Source organism: Felis catus, chromosome B4 (genome assembly GCF_018350175.1).
Source record: "Felis catus isolate Fca126 chromosome B4, F.catus_Fca126_mat1.0, whole genome shotgun sequence".
In the NCBI taxonomy this organism is placed as follows: domain Eukaryota; kingdom Metazoa; phylum Chordata; class Mammalia; order Carnivora; family Felidae; genus Felis; species Felis catus.
In genome coordinates, this window is record NC_058374.1 from 106,750,352 (window position 1) to 106,768,606 (window position 18,255).

General features: G+C 33.7%; 1 long non-coding RNA gene across 4 annotated transcripts in view; it reads left to right on the top strand.

Moving 5' to 3' along the window:
- LOC109501696 overlaps positions 1–18,255 on the top strand; it is a 529,863-nt gene that overhangs the window by 69,759 nt on the left and 441,849 nt on the right. For all 4 annotated transcript variants that reach the window (XR_006600911.1, XR_006600912.1, XR_002744133.2 and 1 more), the window contains exon 2: positions 9,523–9,577. This is a non-coding gene — a long non-coding RNA (uncharacterized LOC109501696). The remainder of the gene's footprint in view (positions 1–9,522; positions 9,578–18,255) is intronic.

An 18,255-nucleotide genomic window follows, 5' to 3' on the forward strand; every position in this document is an offset into this window, starting at 1 on the left:
AATGTATTATAACTAGGCTTCATGTTTACACTTCAGGTCATACTTTCCTTACTGCAGGTTTCTCACTCTTTCACAATTTATTTTTTTATGAATTTTTTTCTTTTCATTCCAGTATAGTTAACATACAGTGTTATATTAGTTTCAGGTGCACAATATAGTAATTCAACAATTCTGTACATTACTCAGTGCTCATCATAGCTGTACTCTTTAATCCTCATCACCTATTTCACCCATCCCCCCACCCATCTCCCCTCTGGTAACCATCAGTTTGTTTTCTAGTTAAGAGTGTGTTTCTTGGTCTGTCTCTTTCAATCTCTCTTTTTTCCCCCCTTTGTTCATTTGTTTTGTATCTTAAATTCCACACATGAGTGAAATTATATAGTGTTTACCTTTCTCTGACTTATTTCACTAGCGTTATGCTCTCTAGTTCCATTCATATTATTGCAGATGGCGAGATTTCATTCCTTTTATGGCTGAATAATATTCCATTGTAGATATCGATATAGATATAGATATAGATATAGATATAGATATAGATATAGATATAGATATAGATATAGATGTAGATGTAGATATCACATATTCCTTATCCATTCTCTATCGATGGACACTTGGGTTGCTTCCATAATTTGGCTATTATAAATAATGTTGCAGTAAACATAGTGGTGCATGTATCCCTTTAAATTAGTGTTTTCTGTGAGTGTGTGTGTGTGTGTTTTGTTGTTTGTTTGTTTGTTTGTTTGTTTGTTTGTTTGTTTTGGTTAAATACCCAGTAGTGTGATTACTGGATCATAAGGCAGTTCTATTTTAACTTCTTGAGGAAACTCCATACTGTTTTCCATAGTGGCTGCACTGGTTTGCATTACCACAATTTATTCTTTGTTTACCTACATCCAATATCAATACACATATATACATGCATATACACACCACTGAGTAAACACATCAATGGGTTACTTTTGGAAAAGAGTTTTAGGTGGTTTGTTGAGACATAATTTTTTCAAACCACAGAGCCACAGTCCTACCTGACACATCGTCAATGTTCCATGGCATAGACTGATCAATTCTTTGTAAATTTAGTCTATCTCTTTAGATTACATGAACATGAAATTAGACATCTAACATATTATAGGTTTTCAAATATTTGAATTTCATGTTAGACTTCATTAATATGCTTTAGATTATAGATTTTATTTCTTGAAAGAATAGCCTAAAACTTTCTTTACAGTTAGGCAGATTTTTCTTCATTTGAACAGAAAAATGTGTTATGTATAACATATTGGATCCTGTGCTTTCTAGTTAAGTATTAAATGAAATCTGAATATGACATCATAAAAATATAGACCTCCAGGAGTGAATGCAAGGGGTAGGTCTGAGCACTTTCATCCCAGAAAGTAGGATATAATCACAGTTACTGACATGTATCTTAGAGACCTCCTAACAGGAAAATAATGCATTCTGTTGAATTTCTTTTCTTTTCTTTCTTTCTTTCTTTTGTTTTTTTGTAAAGATCCCATTGATCTTTTATTCAATAAATATATTTTGTGTCTACCTTTTGCCAAGCTATGACTAGATTGAGTATAGAGAGAGAAATGCAGAGGCCTTGCCTTCAAGATGCTAGCAATCTAATAGGGGGAAAAATGAACATAAATAACTACTTTAAGAGTCAAAAGACCTATGAACTAGATGCGATGGTAAAAAAGTTGATCGATAAACTCTGGTAATATTAATCAATAAAATGCTTTTGAGAGGAATAGATGATTACACTACATTTTGAAAATTAGTAGTTATTTAGGTAAGGGGGAATAAAGGGCATTATTTTAGGAAATACTTACAAGACCCAAAAAGCAAATCTGCTTTAAATTAACATAGAGTTTGGAGAAATTTTAAGTTTGATATGGGTAGGGCAAAGTTTACATATAGATATTGGCAAGGGAAGATATTGCAGGAATAAACCAAACAATGACTACTGTCATGAGCTTGGATTTTTATCTTTTTTAGTGACTTGGAAACTAGAGACAATGAAGGTTTTATTATGAGAATTGCAGGATAAGAAGGGCATTTTAGATTTAACTCTAGCAAATTAGAGAAAAAAATGTGAAGGTAGGTTTGAGTGGGAGGTTAGAAGACCACATATAAACATTCTTAAGCATCCAGGAGAGAGGAAGAAGTAACGCAAATGATGGTTAGAGGGCACAAAAGGAAGAGATTACAAAGGAGACACAACTGAATGGAGAATGTCGACTACTTGTATCAACATGACTTGAGCATTGTTTCCAGGAAATTCTTTGCTAGGAATGCAATGCTGCAGTCACTGTTTGCCTGTTTGTTTCAGGAAGTTCTTGAAAACAAATTTATTTAAGTATTCTGTTCGTCTGTGCAAACAGATCTTCCATTAAGATAGCATCTTGCTCACCTGCACAAACATCCTTGTTCCAAAGGTATGTTTGCTTTCAAAGGCTCCTCAAAACTCTTCCGTATTGAATTCACAGATACTAAAATATTCTATCATGACTTTTGCACAATTCCAACCAATTCCCCATCTTGAAGAACCTTCCCAGTACCACATGAACCTAGACTTCAGACTTGGTAAATACCTTTTTCTAACTTGCCTTTCCTGAGACACTATTGAGACTCTTTCAGGGGGGTGTTCTCCCTTGCTGTAGTAAGTCAAGTAAGCTCATTTTGCTTGATGAAAATATTTTTCTGGTGCTCTTTATGGGAGAGTTGATAGTCATGAGTACCTACTGATTTCTTGGATATTATGGGTGAAGGGAAGGAAAGGAGAGGCAAGGTAGTGTATATGAATTTCAGGGAAAAGGAGAAGATAATCAGTTTTCTGCTTTGATAATGAATGGGTATTGGTGTTCTTAAGAAAGATGGGGGAAAAAAACTGCCAAAGAACAATTTTGGGTTGACCTATTGTGATGGCTAATCTTAGGTGTCAGTTTGAGTAGGGCAAACTACCTAGAGATTTGTCACATGGTATTCTGTTTATTACTGTGAAGGTATTTTATAGACAAAATTAACATGTAAATCTGCAGACTTTGAGTAAAAACGATTGTCCTTCATAATATTGGTGAGCCTCATCCAATCAGTTGTAGACCTTAATAGAAAACACACGCAGGTCCCTTGAGGAAAAGGCAATGCTCGTAGCTAACTGTGTTTTGACTTGAAATGCAAAATTAATTATTCCCTGTGTCTCCAGCCTGTCAGCCAATCCTGCAGATTTTGGACTTGCCAGGACAACTGTGTGAACTAATTCCTTAATAGATATATTCTTCACTGTGTTATATACGCATGCAAACATCCTATTGGTTTTGTTTTTCTGGAAAGCCCTAATACTCCTATCAATTAATTCATTATAAAATTGATTATTTATGTATTGATTACCTAATAAGGTTTGCTTTTGTTCTGAGAGGTTCCAAATACTCTGCCTAGAATATGATACCGTACCAATATGTTAGATTTACTACTAATATTGAGTCAGATTATGGGATTTTGTTAGTTTACTTGCTATTAATTCTATCTGAACTTTTCTCTACATCAGTGTAAAGATCTATTTGTTTATTTTAAAAAAAGGACAGAATGAGTCTTAATATCTTTATTTTTTATTTACATTACATTTAACCACAGTATCACTTATTGTGTGTTTAAATTGTTTTGTGAAGTATGCTAAGGATGTCATTCATATTTTGTAATTTAGTTGTCAGAACTAAGCAACAGGGTAAGTACCATGGTCATGTTCATTTTGAGGGTGAGAAAATTGGGAAAGTTAGATTAACTTAAAATCTATCCAGCTGGAGTGTTGAACAAACAGGTTTGAACCTTGACTGTATCAGCAAGAGCTCATGTGCTTAACTTTTATGACATACTTCAAACTAATAAAAGAAATAACCTATATGCATATTTCTAAATAAAACATGGCAGAGTAGAAATATATGCCAATTAGAACTGAATTCTCATCTTGTTTCTGTTATATTTGTAAACTTGTGTTTCGGTTAACCTTTCTGATCTTAATTAGAATAATTCAAATTAGGCTGAATGGGCAAGATTTTTTGAGAACGCTATGAAAATGTAGACATGTAAAATCTTGGCTTAGTACTTTTCATGCACTTCATTTTTTTTATACCTAGAAATTAAATATTTAAAGTAGCAAACTGATTTGATACTATTCTACATAATTTTTAACACATAATGTTTCTTTATTACATAGAAATTGATAGACTATTCTATTTCTAATAATTCAGTGAAGACATTACAGGTGAGTAATGAAAAAGAGTTCAATTGCGATGCCATTTTTTGATCTATCATTAGTATTCTCTACTTCATTTCTGTATTTTAAGAAATGATTTTCAAGTATTCTTAATCCTTTAATTCAGAGAACAGGAGGCTTAGAGATCCTTTCAAAGATTGCACATATGGCAAACACAAGTTTTAATTTTAGATTATAAAAAAATTGTAGAATTAAATATTTCATTTAAAACTATCTAGCAGTCCACATTTAAGCTAGTTTTTTTTTCCTCTATAACAACTCATTTCCAATTGTCTAAGATCAAATCACATTTCATGACATATCATTGACTCTTATTTGGCATTTATTTTGCAAGACTCATGATTTAAGAGCTTTGCATTCATAAATATATATTATTTATATGTATAGGATATTTTTTCTATTTTGATAAAAAGATCACATTTTAAAAGGGAGACTAGTGAATTGTATATTTATACTTTCTGAATAAGAAAAAATATACCTTAGGTATGATTATATCAGTGAATATGCTATATAAGAAAAATAGTTTAAAGAAAATGAGAACCATGCCCTTGCTTGCTGTGAATATAGTGCCTTTATATGTAAACCCATAAACTAGAGTGGTTTATAACAGCTACCTAGCTACCTAGCCTGTTTTTGCTTGTGGTGGTGGAGGGGAGTGGTTAGAGTTAGATAGACTTTTGGGTGAAATCTCTTGTTCCTTCTAGCCTTTCCCAAATTCGTATTCTCTAGCTTTTTCAGTATTGCAGTTCTATTAATAACTTGTTTACAATTTATCTGCTTTCAGATGTGTTTGAAGCTATAAACTGCAAAAACACCAGACACAATAATACTTACAGCCATACAAAAACCGAGGCTAATTAAGCTACTGAAATTGAGTAGGAGTGGAAAAGCAAGAAAGGTGGGGGGTAGGGTGGTGGAAAGGCAGCTTATACAGTAACAATGGTCAAAATAAGGAAGGAAGCATTTTGTCCAGAGTTTTGAAAATGTGTGCGTTTTAAATTTAATTCTTAGCTCTTGCCCTGAAAGAAGTTTAGTGTGTTGTTATTTATATGTATGTAATATGAGATATAAGTAAAAAAATCCTTAGCTACCACGAGAGTAGTAAAATATACAGAGGGGCACCTTTGTGGCTCAGTTGGTTAAGCGTCTGACTCTTGGTTTAATCTCAGGTCCTGATCTCATGGTTGTGAGGGCACCAAGTCCTCTGCCTGCTTGGGATTCCCTCTCCCTCTCTCTCTGCTCCTCCCCACTCCCACGCTCATGCACTCACTCATTCTCAAAATAAATAAACTTTTAAGAAATACTGAAAAAAAATACTATGAAGACAAAGACACAGAGTACCATCACAGGGAGTGCCATGATGACTAGTGTCCTGTGGAATCCTGGACTGGTTCCTAAAACAAGAAGGATTATCAGTGTTAGAAAGGGTGAGAGCCAAGTGAGGTTCGTAGTTAGTTAATGTTACTCTTAGTTTCCATAAATGAACGATGGCTATATTAATGTTAGGGGAAGCTGAATGAAGGGTGTAGAGAGACTATCTGAACCATCCTTCCAACTTTTTTGCAAGTTGAAAATCACAAAAGCACAAAGTTAAAAAAAAAACAAATTATCTAATTACTACATAGTTAATAAATTACTAGCTATGTTAGTGCTTACTTGTAAGTAGTACATTCAAATAGAAGATGCAACTTACATTTGCTTTCTATATTACTGTAACCATGGATTTTGGTTAAATAATTCTAAACGTATTACCTCAATTCGACCCCATTTAGAGGTACATATAGGTGGTTGGAAAGAGGCAAACACTACGAATCATAAATAATTTTTAAAAATGCAAAAGAAGAGGAAATAAGGAAAGAGAGCATTTTACATTGCTGGCAAGAAGGAAAGATGTCACACAGGAGCCTGAAGTCATAAGGAATCCCTACCAAATAGAGTAAGAAAGTATTTTGGTGGAGGCTGGAGGAGGCATGGGTGACTGATTTGTACTTCCCTCTCCTGTGGAAGAGAATCACTGTGATACACCAGTTTGAACTCCAAGGACATTTGAAGGATAAAGAAAATGCCACAAATGAAATATGGATGGATGGATGGATGGACGGATGGAAGGAAGGCAGGCAGTCAGGCCGGCAGGCAGGCAGGCAGGCAGGAAGAAAGAAAGGAAGGAGTAGTAATGATTATATTTCCAGGAATATTTGTGTAGAAAATCCACAGAACCTATACATTCTGACTACCTTCCAGAAAAGATATGTTGTGCCATGATTTGCAGATAGCTCTTAACTTTTAGAGAGACTATCATAAGAGAATAAAAGAGCCATGACCTGATTCAATGTACCCATAAACTTGAAAATAAATCCTCCCCCTTCTCACACACTTGCTAGTAATCAAATTAATATACAGACTAGAAGGGGAAACAATTGAACACTCACATAGCTAAGAATATTTTGTGTATAACTCAGGTCATTTTCACTCTTTTGGATATATAGTTATCCTTTGCTAACTAAAAGTACCACCTTCAGAATAAACTAATTTTAAATGTCTTAGATTGTTCTACCTTTCTGTTCTTGCTCCATTGATACTTCTCTTTATGTGTCTTTTTAAAATTTATTTGAATGTGTAAAATATTTTGTAATTTGTCGTAGCAACTCACTGTCCTTGTTTCATTTCCTTAGCCTTTAATGAATCCTAGTGTATATTTGAATTGTCTATTAATATTTTAATAACTGCAACTTAGGGTTATTTATCTCAAAATATTTTCAGGTGTTTATACACTTACCAGTATAATAAAGTTGTTTTCCATTTTTTCCCATGTATTCTACATGTGCTTTAAACTTGTTTTCCTTCACTTCTATGGTGTAACATAGACTTACTATTTTATTGAAATACATGTATATATGTACATGTATATATGTATGTGTAATTCATATATTCAAAGTGTGCAACTCAACCTGCATATGATGAATGCACTCAAGTAATTAGCACATGGATAAAAAAAGAGACTATTCATATATCTCCATTCATGGTCTTTTCTGGTCACTTACCTCAAATGGGTACTAGTGTCTTGAATTGTAATGGGCTAATTTTGCTGTTCATATGCTTTTTTTTAAAACCTATTTAGTTGTTAATGTTTTTTAGTATTTTCATCTTTTTCCTAATCATTATGGCTTAAAATAATTAGTATCACTTATTATGTAGGTTTTTTTCTCAGAATAATTAATGAGAATTCTCTCTTCTACCATGTGAAGTATTAAGACTAGGCTTACTATCCTATCATATGCCACTAGAAAACAAAATATACAAAACAATTGAGTCATCACAAAACAAGTATCATAAGACTATGATCTCCAAAAGAAGGTACAAAACATGTAAGGTCTCTAATTGCTTGCCTTTCTGCCTAGGGACATTTTCTGGTATATGTATGCGTATTGAAGCAGAACACAGCATGATCTTTCTGAATTAGAAATTCAAGGTCAGAGCAGCAGAGGTGGCTAGAATTTGTAGAGGAAGAATACTACCCTTCAAAGAAAGAGTTCTAAACATCTACATCATAATTTCCCTTGAATCTATTGCTGAACATAAATTGCACATATATCGGGTGAAATTGCAAGAGTCTGGGCAAGAATGACTGACAGCTATGAGATAAATGATTCCCAGAGCTCACAAAGGATGGGAAAATGTTTAAGTTCAAATGAGTCTGAAAAGAGAGACTTTTTTAAATAGCTGTACATTCTGAAGAAAAGATAAAGGAAATACAGAGCAATAACAAAAAAGAGTAGACAAACACATAATGAGATGGTAAATTTAGAGCCATCATATCAATAATTGCATTAAATACAAATGGCCTAAACATTCCAATTAAAAAGCACTTTGTCACATTGGATAAACATGTAACTATGTGCTGTCTACAAGATCCACATAAATTATAAAGACACAGGTTAAAAGTTAAAACATGGAAATAAATGTACCATACGAACACTGATCACAATGTAGTTGAAGTATTCTATATTAAAAACTGAAAAGCAGATTGCACAATGAGAAGGTATTTATAACAGCAAGGGGTCATGTTTCATAGTGGAAAAGTGATCAACTCATTAAAAAGACATAGCAACCCGATATTTGTGTGCACTAATAAAAGATCTTCAACATATGGCACAAAAATTGACATAAGTAGGAGGAGAATTAGAACAATCTACAAATGCAGTTAAAGACTTTAACATTTCTCTCTCAGCAATTGATAGAATAATTAGCAAGTCAATATAAATAGAAAAAAAAGTAAACAATACTATCAAATACCATTGCCAGTGACCCCACGCAAAGTCCCAACTGATGAGAAGGAACTTGTGTGCCTGTATGTTGACTATACTGGACCTGCAGGGGAGATGTCATCCCCAAGGTCTGTCTGGGAAGGTTGAGTGCAAACTTTGTAGTGCCTAGGAATTGATGCACATAGGGAGAAATTTTGGAACAAGAGAACTCTGGCAGAGACAGGAAGGAATCAATAGATAAATTGTTTAGCTTTTTCCTTCCCAGTACCCCAGATCACTTGATCTGCTATAGTTTTGTACAGGACTGATTGAAACCTTCCTTGTAAAACTAGCTAGCTCAGTAACACAGCTTGTTTAATTGTTTTCCCTTCTTTTGAATCTTATTTCATTATTACCCTCAATTTTTTCTCTAAGGTTGCATGGGCCCTCTCTACAAGTGTTACCATTTAAGTTTTTGCCTTAGGCTCTGTGTTCTAGATTAACTGACCTAAGAAAACTGAAGAGGAAATTGCAAGTGTTTTTTTCCACCACTTCTCCATGTGTGTGATATCAAAAATTGTTAAAATATCACCTTGAACTTGCTCATGTTTGACGCCTGAGAAATTCCCATCTGCTCCTCTCCTTCAGTTATGTCCATATAAATAGCAAATTATGTGGTTACATCTCTTCATTATTTAGCCACTTGTCCAGCATAGCTACCTCATGGAATATCCACACATCAGGAACCTTGGACTGGAAAAACACTTTCCCCTGGTGTATGGGTAAGAGTTCAGCAAAATTTAGCCCTTGAGTCTCCATAATGTACACTGTACCTGGACATCCCTGAAAAAACTCGCCCCACTTGCCCAAGATGTGGCCACAAGTCTTAGTCTAGATTTTTAGAAACCATTCTGCTTAAAACCATGAATTTAAGCCTGAACCCCAGGGGTTATCATATACAGTAGCCCCCCTTATCCATGGTTTCACTTTGTATGGTTTCAGGTGGTCAACTCAGTCCCAAAGCAGATGATCCTCCTTTTGGATGAATGGTCAAAAGGTCAGTAGTAGCTTAAGGTTTTATCACCATGCCTATATCATTTGTCTCAATTCATGACATTATATAAGCATTTTATGATCTCAAATCATCATAAGCAGAAAAAATGTGAGTACAGTACAATAGAATATCTTGAAGAAGAGAGATATCACATTCACATAACTTTTCTTGCAGTATAATTCTATTTGTTATTGTTAATATGTTACTATATCTAATTTATAAATTAAACTTTATCATATGTATGTATGTATAGGAAATAACATAGCATATGTAGGGTTTGGCACTGTGTCATTTCAGGCATCCCCTGGGGGTTTTGGAAAGTATCTTCTGCAGAAAAAGAAGGACTTACTGTATATTGAGTTGTATGTGAATGATGCTTCCTGGAGTATTCTAGAACTGAGGCCATGAATATGAAGCTAAGCGTTAAGCATGAGTTATCTCTGTAAAAGACAGAAAACTGCCTCACATTACTTTTGAAAGCACAGACATAATTTTACCTCTATGATCACCTTTAAGACACAAAGGGCAATATTAATATAACCTGTCGCATACTAACCTTGTCATTTTTATCATAACATGTACAATTCATAAAGAATTGAATTTCATATTATAAGCCATACTTTGGACTCACTCTGCCTTAAAAGGACCTTTGGTTTTTGAGAGCATGACTGTATCATAGCTCTAGAAAATTTTGCATTAGGGTTTATGACACAGGATAATGAGAAAAACATAAAGACTATTTCAGGTATATTAAAACCATTCCAGCATGGTTGATGATACTATTTCAATCTGTTTGATTTATTTAAAGCTTGTAGTTCAACCTTTTTCAGGACAATGTACCGCTGCAATGTGCATTTATAGGATATTAGTATTTAGTTAGTAGCAGTGAAATAGATTTATGGCATAGAAAATACCTCAGCTGATGACAAATATCAGGGGAAAAAAAAGAGTTTAGATAGAGCTGGTTAAATTTTATGAAGTTTTTCATTTAAAACCTTGGATCGATTTTAGAAAATATGAAAAACGAGATGAAGGGCTCTCTATAACTTTGAGGTTTTATTTGGCAAGAAAGTTGTTTTTTGTTTGTTTTGCTTTTTAGTAAAATCTGGTAGACTTGATCCATTAAACCCTTGACTTCTATAATTAAAATAAAATATATTTCATACATGTATTAATGTAATCAATTTAGCTTTGTGTATAATGGATAATTTAATTGATATTTCTGGTTTTTCTACTTTTTTAATGCCATTCTCATTTGAGTGTAATCAACCCTGAATTAGTAGTAAGCTTGATATTTGAAGAGTATAGTGTGGCAAGAGAGCACAGCAGTAGGAGATAGGGTAAAAATATAATTACCTCAGTACATCTTCCCTCCTTATTTTATATGAATTCTAATGATATGTGCTGTTTTCATTACATTTATTTAAAAACATTATTTTGAGACAATTGCAGATTCACATGCAGTTGTACTAAATAATACAAAAATATCCTATATGTCCTGTACCCAGTTTCCCCAGTAGTAGTATCTTCCATAACAATATCTAAAGGAAGAAACTGATGTTGAAAACCTAGCAGACTTATTCATATTTCACTAGTTTTATGTGCACTCATTTGTGTGTGAGTGTATAATTTAATTATACACATTTTATTCCATGTGCTTTTATTTATTTATTTATTTATTTATTTATTTATTTATTTTTAATGTTTTTATTTTTGAGAGAGAAACAGAGACAGAGAGTGAGCAGGGGAGGGACAGAGAGAGAGGGAGACAGAATCCGAAGCAGGCTCCAGGCTCTGAGCTGTCAGCACAGAGCCAAGCATGGGGCTTGAACCCACGGATGGTGAGATCGTGACCTCAGCTGGAGTTGGAAGCTCAACCGACTGAGCCACCCAGGTGCCCCTCCATATGTTGTGTTTTTTTTTAATGTTTATTTATTTATTTTGAGAGAGAGCAAGCATGAGCAGGGAAGGGGCAGAAAGAGAGGGAAAGAGAATCCCAAGCAGGCTCTGCAGTATCGGTGCAAACCCACGATGCAGACTCCGTCACAACCATGAGACTGTGACCTTGGCTGAAATCAAGAGTCTGATGCTTCACCAACTGAGCCCCCCAGGTACCCGCATGTGATATTTCTTTTATCCACCCACTACAACTCAAGACACAAAATGGTCCTGTCTCAAGGATCCTTCACATTACCCTTTTATAGACACTGCCAACTCCCTCCCTGTTCCCCACCTTCCAGTCCTTAGCTACCAGTAAATATTTTTTCCATCTGACCTGTATAATTTTGTCATTTCTAGAATGTTGTATACATGGAATCTTACAGTATATAACTTTTTGGAACTTCTTTTTCACTCATCATAACTTACTTGTGATAGACCTATCTAAGTTGTGTGTTTTAATAGTTTGTTCCTTTATACTGCTGAGTAGAATTCCATGGTATGGAGGTACCATAATATTTTAATCATTCACTTCCTGAAGGACATTTCAGTTGTTTCCAGTTTTGAGCTGTTATGAAAAAGCTGCTATGAACATTCACGTATAGGTTGTTGTTTTAACATAAGTTATCATTATCTTAGATAAATGTCCAAGAATGCAAATGCTGGATCTTCGGGTAAGCACATATTTATTTTTAGAAGCAACTGTCCTATTATTTTCCAGAGTACCCATACAAATTTACTTTCTCACTAGAACTGGATGAGTGATCAATTTCTCCACATTATTGCCAGCATTTAATGCCATTACCACATTTAAATTTTACCTGTCCATGTGTTGGTATGTTATTGTGGTTAACATATTATTGTGGTTACCATGTTATTGTGGTAATGATGTTGAACATCTTTTTGTGTTATTATTTGTCATCCATACATCCTCTTCAGTAAAATGCTACCTCATGTCTTATGCCCCTTTTTCTAATTAGATTGCTTGGTTTTTAGTTGTTGAGAGTAGTTTATATATATTCTATATATTATTTTTTTTGTCAGATACCATTTGAAAATATCTTTTTCTTGGTCCCTAGCTTGTCTTTTAATTGTTTTAACAAAGGTCTTTTGCAAAGTATAAGTTTTTAATATTGATAAGATTCAATTTGCCATTTTTTCCTTTTATGGATGTCTTTGCTGATCATGTCTTCAAGTCTAAGAACTCTTCTGTTAGCTCAAAGTCCAGAAAAATTTCCAATATTATTTTTCCTGTGTTTTGCATTTTTATATTTTACATTTAAGTCCACTATGCATGTTTAGTTTATTTTTATGTGAGGTGATAGATTTTTTAAAGTTCTGTAATTTTGGTTTATATTTTCACCTTAATTCTTTAATTTAAATGAAGTATTTTAAAATTTCCAATAGGAAGAGATTTTAAAATATTGTGATCAATTTTCAGATTTATCATATGGTGATCAGAGAATTACATTTATGATATTTTTACTTACACATCTTAATTTTTTATGATTCAATATTTGGCCAATTTTATGATTACTCCATGGCTAACCAATGGCATAATATGGATAAAATACCAAAGAGCTAGTTTGAAAAATCTGTGATCATAATCATTACATCAAGTTGGATATTCAAGAAACCAAGGATATACTGCTGAACTATTAAAAATAATGAGTTGTGTCTGTCTACCTACCTCTCTGTCATCACTATCTCTCTGTAGGGTTGGAGGAATGCTTATTTTATGCTGTTATATAAGCAAAATAAAAAGGAGAGAGTAATGTATGTAGAGTGGTCCCATTTTTAGTAAATGTTTATTTTGAGAGAAAATGTGCATGTGCTAGAAGAAGAAGTGTAGGAGAGAGAGAGAGAGAGAGAGAGAGAGAGAGAGAGAGAGAGAGAGAATGTTGAGCAGGCTCTGTGCTGTCAGCACAAACATGGAGGCAGGAGTCCATCTTATGAACCAAACCTAAATCAAGGGACAAGCTCATCTTCCTGAGCCACCCAGGCACTCTGAGTGGTCCCCTTTTTTATATTATGTATATGTGTATATGTGCTCGAGCAGAGAAAAAATTAATTGTGTGTGTGTGTGTGTGTGTGTGTGTGTGTGCATGTACATGAAGAGTGAACATGTGTTTTTGAGTGGTAGAGTTCGGGACTGGAAGATAAGATGAACTACTTTTGATGAACTGCTGTTCAAGGAAAGTCTATTAACTTTTTCCTTATAAATTTCATTCATAAAGATATGTTTTGATATTCTACATTCATCCTCTGATTTTGATGTATATTTTGTTAAGTAGTGGAATTGGGGACTGGAGGATAAGAACGTCAATTAACTTTTTCTTTATAAATTTCACTTATATAGATGTATTTTGATTTATTACATCTATCTTCTATTTGGTAATTTAAAAAATAAAAGTGGGTTTATCTACATGGATTTTGATAAAATCGATTTTAGACGTGAAAATGGTCTTATTATGTATCCTAACTTACACATTTTAATAAAAGATAAAATGATAGAAGTTGAATCCCATCTTTCATTTTACTTGCTCAGGTCACTTCAACATTAAATTATACCATGTATTTTGTTTCACAATTAAAATAATTTACCTGTATTCGTACAACTATTAAAGTTTGCCGGACATACATGAAACTTATATTTAGAGTTCTTTCAATTAAAACTGTAATTCGACAATGGTTCTCAAATATAGACATATCAACACCTGATAAACATTTAGAGAGAAGTAACTTGATGGCATTTAAATCACTGACCTAAATTAATATATCTCAAAGATATCGTACATTCAACTAATAACTGGAATGTCTTTCGGTGGTGTCAGTCATGGAAATGATTACAGCTAGAAATATTATTAAGAAAAAAAATACAATAGTAATTCATCAGTTTGTAGCAATTTTTCTATGAAGGAAAGCTTGAAACTGACTATAAACTCATGAAATTTTGAATTCCCTGAATTGAATCAGTATTTGGAAAGGATTTCAGTTTGACTTCATCAACTTACTTTGGACTCAAAAAGATGAAATTGTATTGCTTTTCTCCAAATCCATGTCAAGTCACAATCTCAGACTAAAGAATAGATTTCCAGTGGTGCAGTCAATTGCTACCTCTGGCAGTTAGTCTGGGAAGTATTTATTTTCTATATTTAAACTGTCCTAATTTCTTAGTTTGATAATATGTATTTAAAACACTTATCTTAAATATTAATTAGTGCTAGAAATATAAGTATCTACTAATTTGCAAAATGTCATGGATAATTATCTTGTAAGTTTAAATGTTTTTAATATCTGGGGCACCTGGAGTGACTCAGTCTGTTAAGCATCAGATTGTTGATTTTGGCTCAGGTCATGATCTCATGGTTCTGCATCTGGCTCTACACTGACAGTGTGGAGCCTGCTTGGGATTCTCTTTCTCCCTCTCTCTCTGTCCCTCCCTCAAAATAAGGGACCTCTCTCTCTCTCAAAATAAGTAAATAAACTAAAAAAAAAAATGTTTCCAAAGTGTTAAAAAAGCCTAATTTATCTTATTATCTTATTTTTTAAATTTTTTTATGATATAGCTGACATAACATTGTGTAAGTTTAAGGAGTACAGCATGTTGATTGGATACATTTATATATGTTGCAATATTGTTACCAATTTGAAGTAGCTAACACTTCTATCACGTAACATAATTACCATTTCTATATTGTGAGAACAATTAAATCTGGTCTCTTCACAGCATTGAAGTTTATAATGCAGTATTGTTGATTATAATCTCTATTTTGCTTCTATTTCTTATTTTAAAAGTTATTTTTAATACAAACGTTAATTGTGTAACCATTCTAACTGTTGGAGCTAGAAATCTGGCCTAAGATTTTTGTTTTAATAATGTGTGATTTGTCTTTTTTGCGTTGGATGTTATTTCTGTTTCATGGAATTGCTTTAAATCTAAATTTCTATGTCTTTCATACTATAACAGTGACTAGTTATGGTATGTAGTAATATTTTTAGGGAATGCTAGCTTTTCGTGGTGTTACATTTAATTTTCCTACATTAAATATGTAAGCTATGTGTATAGAGGGATGGAAGCTTCTCATCACAATGCTTCCACAACCTGGAAGAATAGACAAAAAATTAGAAAGATGCTGTGGGACTTCACCATGTCTTTAGCAGGTAGTGATTCCAAAGGCTTGGGTGATTTTTCTGCTGGTAATCAATTTCTGCATATTAAATTAACCAAAAATGTAGTGGCTTAAAACAGCCATCATTTTCATTATGTCTCTCAGGAATTCAGACAGGGTGTGGGTGGGCTATTTTTCTCTCTCACATGACATCAGCTGGGGTCATTTGGTGGCAATTTGCAGGCAGCTGGCCTAATGTGGGGTATCCAATATGCTTAAAATCACATACTTCATACTTTCAACAGTGTCAGCTGGGAGCTAGGTTCAGCTGGGTTTCTCTTCCAGGCCATGTATTATTAGAGCCTCTCAAGTTCTCCATGTATTGGTGAAGTTGGACTTCCCTAGGTGCCCAGGGACCAAGGCAGGGGTGGCATCTCTCTAATAAGGTAGGTCTGGAACTGGCAGTGGTCTTACCAGCTTTACTTTATTAATCAAGAAAGTAACAGACCATCACAGATTCAAGGAGAGCCTCCAATAATATTTTCCTCACTGCTTTTGGGTTACTACCAACAGTTTTCTCAAGGGTCTTCCAGTTATTATTAACAGTTTCCTTGAGATCCTCAACAGCTTTTGCATGGGACCCTGGCTCCCTTGAAATGGACACATAGACATTCACACTCCATGTTCAGCTGGGTTTGGGAAATGGTATATAGTGCATTTCCATGCAAGATTTATAATATTCTTCCCATATCAAAGATTTTGAGAAGTCTAGGCAATCTTTTCATTTACTAAAGTTTATGTAGATCAGTTTTTCCCAAATATTTCTTGGAGTTTTTTTTTTTTTAATATATGTGACAAATTGAACAATTGAGAGTAATCTTGAGAAAATAAATTATTTTGAGAAATGGTAAACTTTTTGAGCACATTTTTGGTTTTGATATATGTTTTTGGTATACTTCTTAGGTAACAAATCCAAATATATACTGACTTTTTACTAATGTTTTTGGTTTCTGAGTAAACAAATGAAATGGGATGACTATATCGTGGCCTCATACAAATTTTATATCACTTAGAGTATGCTATACCATGATAGTTAAATGAAATTTGTTCAAATTCCAAATCACATATTTAGGAAACACCATAATTCTCCCTTTTCTCAGGTTACTCTTAGTGATTCTTGTGGAGGGAGATTGTGGGTGTATTTCCATGTATTTCTTAGTCTGTCTCTGACTCAACTAGGAGTTTTTGCTTGGATGAGACTGATTCATGTACAGAGTATCTCAACACCCACCCTCTTCTCTAAGCTCCGTGATGTCACATTTGGTACCACTTCTATTTCCATAATTTTCCAAAGTAGAACCTACTTCTATAGTAATTTTGTGTTTTAATGAAGTAAAATTTCCTTTATGAAGCAATTTGTTATGAATAATCAATGTTTTCAAAAAATTTCCTTCAGCCATTTCTGTTGTCCAGTTTCATTGTAGTGCATCCTTCACATTTAATACTCCTGGGTCCCTTCCTTGTTCCTTAGATCGTTCTAAAAATTAGAACACTGTAGTACAAGACAATTTTTATTATCTTCATATAACTTTTTTGTTTACGCCTTGAAAACTGTGTTGTCATATTTTCATAATACACTAGTGTATTATTGTAGTTTACTAAACTAAAAACTATAGCTTAGGGGCGCCTGGGTGGCGCAGTCGGTTAAGTGTCCGACTTCAGCCAGGTCACGATCTCGCGGTCCATGAGTTCGAGCCCCGCGTCGGGCTCTGGGCTGATGACTCAGAGCCTGGAGCCTGTTTCCGATTCTGTCTCCCTCTCTCTCTGCCCCTCCCCCGTTCATGCTCTGTCTCTCTCTGTCCCAGAAATAAATAAAAACGTTGAAAAAACAAACAAAAAAAACTATAGTATGTGTATGTGTCCTGTGTAGTTTGTGTGTGCTACTCCATTAAGAAAGATCTAAAGAGTTAAGACTTTAAATGCCATTTATTTTTCCTTTCAGGTAAACATATCTAATCCAGTGTGATAGTTTTAATCTATTTCTAGTCATAATAGACTTAGAATAAATGGGACTACTATTTTGCATAATATACTTAGCACTTAAGGAAATTCAAAATGTTTAATAAAAGCAGACTCTACCACATATTTTTAATGATATTTAATAATTTAATAATTTTAATATACTTAATAGTATTTTTAATACTGTTTTTAATATTTCCCTGTATCCAAGAAGAAAATATGTTGCCATTGTGATAACTTCTAGTTATGAATTAAATTGTCTTTGAAAACTCATTTTACATGTTAAGGATGTTTGACCTAAAGAGAGTAGGACACTTACCTCATGTGGCTTGCTAGTCAACAGGTCAAATAAGACCAGAATTTAGGTTTCTACTATCAACTTATTCCAGTTAAATATCTCCATCCTCTGTCTTTCAGGGACAGAGACTCAAAGTAGCATTATTTAAAAAAAATTAGTAATCAGATATATATTTTACATTATTGTAAAGCTTTATTTCATACAAATTAGATAAGCATTAAGAAGATTTGGATTATTCTGTATTTTTCATTTTTGCATTTTATTGTAATCCTGAAGTGAGGACATTTGCATAAAATTATCTTTTTGTATATTTT